Below are 8,541 nucleotides of genomic sequence, written 5' to 3' on the forward strand. Positions count from 1 at the left end.
TGGCAAGACATCCACCCAATTGCTCAAATAGAAAACCCAAGAGCATTTTTGCTTCTGTCCCTACTCTAATGTTCTTCATCCGGTCCTTCAATAAATCCAGAATCAAATCCAAAATTTCCTGCTTCTTACCACCTCTTCCGCTCTAACTCTTACAGTGGTTGTGGACCCCATCCTCAGGATATGCATATGTACAACCTTTTCCCACATAATTCCAGAAGCTTCACAGGGAGAGGCAGTTGTCAATAGATTTCAGGTTAAGAACCCAGGTCATTGGCTGCTATAAATGAGTGTTTATATCTGTTTAACAGTTTTAGATGTTAAGCTACTTAGGGACAGGAATCCTTCGGGTGATTATCTCAGTAGGACACCTGGCACAGTGCCTCATACCACTAATCCCTTTATTAAATCTTTTTGAATATAATATAGAGGACAAAATTAACCATTCATCCAATAAATATTTATTGAACACATACCATGTGCAGTGCCCTGTGCTGGTTGTCATGGGAATACAAAGATTTAGACAAAACATACAGAGAAAGTGAGTCAATAACACACTAAGGGGTACGGACAGAAAGGAGAAGCCAGTTGGAGCTTTAGGGTCCAGCATCAGCAAAGATGCAGGAGTGAAATGGGGCAAGATAGGTTTGCTGAAAAGTAAGGCAACCCAACCTGGCTAGAGCAAAGGATTGTCCAGGGGCAGAGTGGAGCCACGGTTGGGAGGTGAAGAGTGGTTGAAACAATGCTCGAGCAATAGCTTTATATGGCTGAGTTGGCAGGAAGGACAATTTGGCAATCTTCAAAAAACCATTAAATCAATGAAAGATGCCAGGCAGCTTCATTCATTGCCCCATTTTTATGTTGGAAGAAGGAATATGGGTTAGGTCAAACCACTTAGAGAGCACTGGGCATTGGGTGTCTTATGTGGGGCATTGGAGCAGTGGGGTACTCACAGAAGGCACTGGACATTAGGGTACTTGTTGGGGACACTAGGCACTGGGGTATTTCTAGAGGTCACTGGACATTGGGGTGCTTACAGAGGGCACTGGGGCCTCAGGGTCCTGACAGAAGGCACTGGAACATTGAGTTTTTTAGTCATGTACTCTGTGTGTTTCAGATGTGTGTCATGGCCTTCTAGCATGACTGTAAGCTCTTTGAGGGTGACAATAACCATAATGACTATCATTGCTGCAGTAGTTAAGAGCTTAGAAAACACTTGAACATGCATTATCTTACTTAATACTTAAAACCTCCTACTGCAAGAGCTGTTATTCTTTCTACAAACAACAAGTAAGCGATGCAATCAGTATTTGAGGATGGAGCTGGCCCCCTATGATTAGAAATGAGTGTCATGCTTAGACACCTAGCAGATACTTAATAAATCCAACCCTAATTGGTGGGTTAGTGGGTGGCAGAATTAATAGTGGGAAGAAGTGACTTTGGGGAAATCTCTTCATTACAACGCGAAACACAGAAACTTCATGCATCACCGTAACTCAAGAAAAAGCCCCTGCAGGAAGACCTCTGGAAAAGTTGAGCAAAATTAACTTCAAATTTATCACTCCCTTTCATCGAAGGTGCCTGAGCTCTCATAGATAAAGCTTACTAGCATTTTCTTTTAGCCACTTTGAAAATCTTGCTTGTCCATCTCTTTCATAGTGAGTGGGTCTTTACCCAGTGCTCACAGTTCCAACTCTGCATTCTGATGGCTGTGGATGGTTGGCACCAGAGTCGTGGGAAGAGAAATGTCCCAGAATAATGAAAGTGGACCATTTATAGCCTTCTTATTATCAGTCCTCTGAATGGTAAGCAGAAGGATGGCTGTTTCTGAAGCCGGAGAATTTAGAGATAATATTTCTAAGGGAATGGGTCTTGGGAAATTGAATTTACAACCGGACTACTCTTCTATTTTTTTTTTTTTTTTAATTCTTGAGAGAGAGAGGGCGGGAGAGTGAGTGCATGTGAGTGGGGGCAGGGGGAGGGGCAGAGGGAGAGAGAGAATCTTAAGCAGGCTCCACCCCCAGCATGGGGCCCAACGTAGGGCTCAATCTCACAACCCTGAGATCATGATCTGAGCCAGAATCAAGAGTCAGGGGTTTAACCGACTGAGCCACTCAGGAGCCCCTGGACTATTCTTCTTTTGCATAATGACTTTCATTGAAGACACGCAACTGAATATAACCTCTCTCACCCTACCCATGCTCCTGCCTCCTGGGATCTCCCTCCTCTATGCCAATTCATCTAATAGAATCTGTGGATGAAATCCGTTCTGTGGTCCTACAAGAACTGGGGTAGAGATAGGATATAGATCTAGAAAGCCTTGAGGAGAAGGATCCATGTCTAACATATAATACCTTACCCCTATAGCACCTGGTGCAGTGTCTTATTCATGAGAGTTGCTCAATAAATAATCACAGAATCTCACTGAATTGAAATGAGCCAAAATGGTTCTATGAGTAGTGCTCACAAGAGAGTGTGGCATGGGATTCTTTGGTCACAGACTTAGTCATTTGTAGGTGGAGGATTCTTGTGCTTCTGGTTTCAGGAGATGGACTAAAGAGATAAGAAGCCTCTCTATCAATAGGGCTGGGTCCCAGCGCCTAGTCAGGTCACCAGGCGCTCATTCTTCATCAGTGGAATACCTTCACCAAAGCCACTTCAAGCTTCCCTACGTGGGATTTAAGCTGCTATTGGATTCCGCATGAAACTTTTATTCCCTACAAGAATCTCTCAAACATGGTCAGCTTGGTCCTGTATTATGAAAGTAACTAGAGACTCATCTCCTATCATTCAGCAAGAGGGGGTTGTGGCGGGGCGGGGGGCAGGGACAGAGAGAATATTTTGAAAACAGGAATCAAGGAAACATTGCCAGGACAAAACACACAAGCCAACACAATTACCCGCCATCTGTTATATGGACTAGGGAGAGTTATTTAGTGATCAGAACAGACCCTGTGGTTCCTGGCCCAGGCTCTTGGTGGAAACTGCTTTGTGTTCCGAAGTCGGTGCCTTTGACTCACTCTCTGCACACAGTTTATGGGTGTGCGAAACGGAGGAGACACGGCCGTGCCCCAGCAGATGTGATGAGCACGGGTTTGCCATACAGAATGGACAGGAAGGCTACTCCAGCAGTCTTTTGATTTAATTAGTGTTTGCTGAGTATTTGCCGATCTGCTAGTGAAAAGGGCCACACAGAGGAGCGAAGTCTGATTATTATGGTTTATGACTCAACTCCTTTCCCAAGCTCTCTGTTGATACATTTTGAAATCCCACTGCGATTTCAAAGGCAGAGTTGATCTCTTTTACATGCATCGGATAAACAGCTTCCCACTAGAGACTCTCACTGTCTTAGGGAGCCATATTTAAAACTCACACTAATACAAATAAACACAGAGATGAAGCTTCAATAAGGTAGACTCTCTGTGACCTATTTATGGCTGTTGGTTTCTACACAAGTAGTGAATTCTCAATTATGCACTCAAATAAGGAACTAATGGTGCGGAAATCTAAATGGATGCTAATGAAAGATACTTCTCCTTCTGTCCATTCATTTATCCACTCACTTTTCAATAAGCATTTACTGAGCACCTACTAAGTACCAGGGAGTGTGCTAAGTCCTGGAGACTCAAAGCTGACTCAGACAAGGTGCTCGCCCTTTAAGAACTCATGATCTAGTAGGGGAAATGGACAAAGAAAATACTCACACCACAATATAGTAGGTATTATACACACAGCAAAGGTATGCAGATTTGGTCTGACAACATGGAGGAGAAATGCTCTTATCTTCAGCCCTGGTGAAGCCCCACTGACGCCAATCCAGCTGAGGTAAGTCCCTGGCATGACAGGGCCAGAAGCCAGGCCACTCTCTTATGGTCCTGACCCCTGGAGCCAGCGAACCAAACCAACATGAAGAAGCCAAAGAACCCTGAGAACTTGGTAGGTACCCTAGCAAGCAGAGCCTGAGGCCAGTACAATGAACTGAGCTGTGGAGCCCAAGGATAAGAATAGGGAGCACTAGATTCATTTTAGAGAAAGTAGTTGGAAGTGGTTGCTATCAAGACTCGCCGTACATGCCCCCACAACAGAGGCAATGAGTGTGAGTGAGTTTCAGGAACAGGAATGGAAAAGGCCAGAGCACCTAATTCTCTCTGCTGAGGTTGGGGAAAACTTGAGAGATGAGTCATGTATGCTGGTTTTGAAGAATCCGCAGGAGTTTGCCACAGAAAATTCACGAATTAGATAAATGAGTGACGGGGGTTATACAGCAGACAGCTGTGGATAGAGAATAAAGTATACATCTGGTTGATCTCATTTTGAGAAGGCTAGAGTTTGAATTTGTTTCCTATGGCACTGAAGGCCACCAATCATCAGACAACAACCAATATTTAAATCCTAGTGCATCCCTTCACCGGCTTACTATCTTCCAGTTACCCTGGACTGATCCTTGGTCCCCAAACAGCCTCAGGCTTATACTTTGCTTCTATTGTCCCCTCAGCCTGGAAGCCCCCCACCACGCCCTTTCCTATTGAAATAGTACACATCTTTCTATACCTGACTCAAACTCTGCCCCACCGAGTTAGACATCCCTCACCACCACCAGCACCCTAGGGAAAATGAGCCATTCTTTATTCTGAGCCCCCAAGATTTATTACTTATACCTCCACTGGCCATCCTTTCTGCTCTGCCTTTGATTAACCACAGTGATGCACATGTCCTTTTGCCCTTTTTGGTAAAGAGGAAGTGGTAAGTAAATGGTAAGCTCCTTGAGGAGAGAGATACTTCTTTTTTGTCTTGCTTTCTTATTTTGAAAATGTTTTATCTACAGAAAAGTCGAATAACTAGCCAAGGAACACCAGTATACTCCATCCTTGATTCATACATCACTAACATTCTGGCACATTTATGTTTGTTTGTTTGTTTGTTTGTTTGTTTGTTTGTTTTTTCCTGAATCATTGGAAGGTAAGTTGCAAACATGACACTCATCCTTAAATACTTGGGCATGCCTCTAATGAAAGGACCTTCTCCGATAAAACTGCAATATCATGATCACATCTAAGAAATTATCAGTAATCCCATATGCAGTCTACATGCAGATTTCCCACATTGTCTCCAAAGTGTCTTTTATAGCTTTTTTCTCCTTGGATCTAGGATCCCGTGAAGGTTCACACATTGTATTTAATTACAATGCTTCTTTAGTCTCTCTTTGTCTGGAAGAGTTACTCCTGAGTATGAGCATTTCTTACTCATTTTTTAAACATAGTAGGTACTTAACAAATGTTGAGTGATGGAGGAAATGGGTGGATGGACAAATGAACCCCAGCGATGCAAGATCCCTAGGAAGTTCCTCCAAGAAGGGACAGAATTCTAGAGGGATTTACAATGAGTGTCCTTTGTGAAATCACCAGGCCATGGGTAGGGGACTGAGTCACCGTCTTTCTGTAACTGCCCATCTCCAGACTTACTCTTTAATAGCCATGAGCTGGTCCTTAGACCACTGGGGAAATGGTTCAAGGGTAATTGACTTAGGGAGAGAAGAGAATCTGGTCTCTCACATCTGACTGAAGATGGGAAGGTCCCAGAGAGCAGGGGACTCATTGCTTCATGGAAAAGTCAGAGCTGGAAGAGACCTCAGAGATCACGTTTATCCCCCTGGCTTTCCAGGGGAGGGGACTCCAGCCCAGAAAGGTCCAGTAGCTCCTTCAAGGTCCCACGGGGAACCTCTGCCCCTCACTCCCTATTCAGCTTCCTTTCAAGTTTACCTGGTCACCATGACAATATCTGGGCTCTTTGTCTTTCTTGTTCCCAGTGATGAATGGTAATTCGCTCAACCTCCAAGCATCAAAGATCTCAAAGTATTGAAGCCAAACCTCTTCTCAGAAACTCTGTCTCATAGAGGTGAGCCAGTGCCTATTCCTGGCCCATGAAGGATGGAGTTATTCTGAGGGTCCTTACTGCCTCCAGTAAGAAAAGACCAAGAAGCAAACAGCACCTTGAGCAGAGCTTAAGGCTGAGGGGCACGATGCCCCGGCCTCACCCTGCCTCTGCCATCTATTTTATCCTAAACACGTCAGTGAGCTTTAATAGGACCCACTTGCCTCACCCGTAAAAACAGATCATTTTGGACCAGGTATCACCATGAGGGGGCATTTGCAGGTGCAAATCCCTTTTGGAAACAGAAGGGATAAATGAGGGAAATCAGTGAAGGGTGGTCCTCATTTCTAACTGTCTGAGTATATGCTTTTATTTAAACCAGAAAACCTGAAAATTCTTCAAAAAGCATTTGTTCTTCCCAAATTTCTTACAGCAACAGCAACACAGGTGTGTGGCTGTTGGAGAGTCTCCCTGAACAAGGAGAAGCAACTGCATAGAAGAGATGGCTGGCTCTGTCCCTAATGGTTTGGAGACTGAGGAAAAGCTCAATCATCACGGAGGGGCCAGAGGTCTTATACAGAAATTCCAGGCTTGGACTTGAACTTGTGCGACTTTGGCTGAACCCCTTAACCCCTTAACTCTTAGGAACCTCATCTGTAAAACGAGGAAAGTTGGAATAGAATAGCAGTGATTTTTTTCTTTTCTTTTCTCTTTCTTTCTTTCTTTCTCTCTTTCCTTCTGGATGTACATTATAATCATCTGGTTGGGGGAACAGTGGTTTGAAATTATGATGTCTATCCCTCCCCTCATTTCCGTTCTGATTTCAACAGCTCTGGAGTGGGGGCCAGGTGATTCTTAAGTAGCCAGGGTTAAGATCCTCTGGATTATAGGATCTGAAACATGGATTCTCAAAAGGGAATAAAGTCAGTGTGGCGGTGAGAAGGAATATTGGAATTGCTTAACTATTCCTAGGGTAAGGAGACTGTGGTAAGAATTGCGCTTGCTTGTCTGCTTGATTATTTCTCCAAACGGAGCATCCCCTATGATCAAGGTGCATCCTACCACTGACAGTCAGCCTTTCCCCAGCAACCTGTGGGGACACATGTATTTTTCTAGCTGAAAGGGAAACAGCAGAAGGCTTGGATCCTTAAACATTCTGGAGGTGTTTGGCCAGCTGTGTGGAGGTCCCACCACCCTTCCTGTGTGTAATGCAGGCAGTGGGGTGGCCCCTGAGTGGGGAGGAGGGGAGAGAGGTCCCAACCACATCCCACAAGATGGCCGATCAGTCTGCCTGACTGCCTGACGCCAGCGTCAGCCCCCGGCTTCCGACAGGCAGGACTGGAAGCATCTGCCAGACGGGTGCCGGCTTTTGATCAGTACCATGTCAAGTCAGAGACCTGCAGGGAAACGGCTAGGCTCCCTGTCATGCTAGCAGGCATCTTTCTGCAACCTCGAGAGAGGTGCTAGAGGAATTTGAGCACAGGTTTAAAAGTGGGGTGCAGGCAGGGGGAGGGAGGACGGCCTGACGGAGAGTAGCTCCTCGCGCCGGATTCTTGCATCTCAGCTAGGGGAAGCAAGACGCCCTTTCTTAGCTGGTCATTGGAGCAGATTCCTGGACTCTCGGCATGCTTTGCTACTCTGCCCCAGGGCTCAGAGTCTTTTAGCCTCAGCTGACACATCTGTAACCCTGAGACCACCAGAGTGGGTCCCCCGGCTTCCCCCAAGTCAGGTAGCAGGGTGCGGCCGTGACTGACTGCAGCAGGGCTGTTTATAAGACACTTGAGGGAGGGTTTCCGCAGATCCCCTCGCCAGGAGACTTAAGGAGGGCCTCTTGTCTTCTAACTGGGTCCCCCGGGGCCTTGAGCTGGTGTCCTTAGGAAACCTGGTGTGCACCCTTAGCATGGACACTCGGGGTACCCCTCAAAGCTGTGTGTTACAATAGGGCGACCCCTTCCTAAGTGGCCACGCCAAGTGTAAGCAGAGGCCCAGGCACAGACAGATAGTGTGTGTTTTGTGTCTGAGAATAGGAACTGCGTGACTGGAGGGGCTCTTCTCTTGGAAAACCAAATGCCCACCAGTTTTGCTTATTTGCTCTAACCGTTCAAAGAGCGCAGAGGTCCCTTCCCAGTTCAACAAATAAATCCAGTTCCACTCTAGCAGGCTTCAGCCCACAAAGTTCTATTGTTACGCCTTCCCTGAATTTCCCCTGTTCCGCTCCCTCTTGGGCACCCCAGCCGCATGCAGGCTCACCCTTCTTTCGTGTTTTTTTTTTTTTTTTTTTTAGGATAAATCAAACTCCTTTTTTTTTTTTTAATTCTTTCAAAGGGTAAGGAATGTTGACACCCCCTGAAACATGCCTCTGATGTCTGCTTCAGACGGCTGTATTTGAACGTGTGCTGACGCAATCGGGCAGATTGGGTTAAACCAAATATTACAATTGCAAGAACTCATCTGGAACTAATAATTTTGAGGCCACCGAAAGTAAAAGGGCCCTGCTCTGGGGCTGGCCCGGGCCAATGCTGCCACCTGCCGGGGGCGCGGGGAACAGGGCGCGCCCGCCCGGCCTTCCTGTTTTGTTCGGGGCGCACTGGCTCCCACGCAGACGCGTTCACCAGCCAGCCAGCCAGACCAGGGCTATTTTAAAAAAGCTAGCGCCTCTCCCCAGCCCTTGGT

The sequence above is a fragment of the Leptonychotes weddellii genome, chromosome 11 (genome assembly GCF_054177405.1).
Source record: "Leptonychotes weddellii isolate Sample4059 chromosome 11, ASM5417740v2, whole genome shotgun sequence".
In the NCBI taxonomy this organism is placed as follows: Eukaryota; Metazoa; Chordata; class Mammalia; order Carnivora; family Phocidae; genus Leptonychotes; species Leptonychotes weddellii.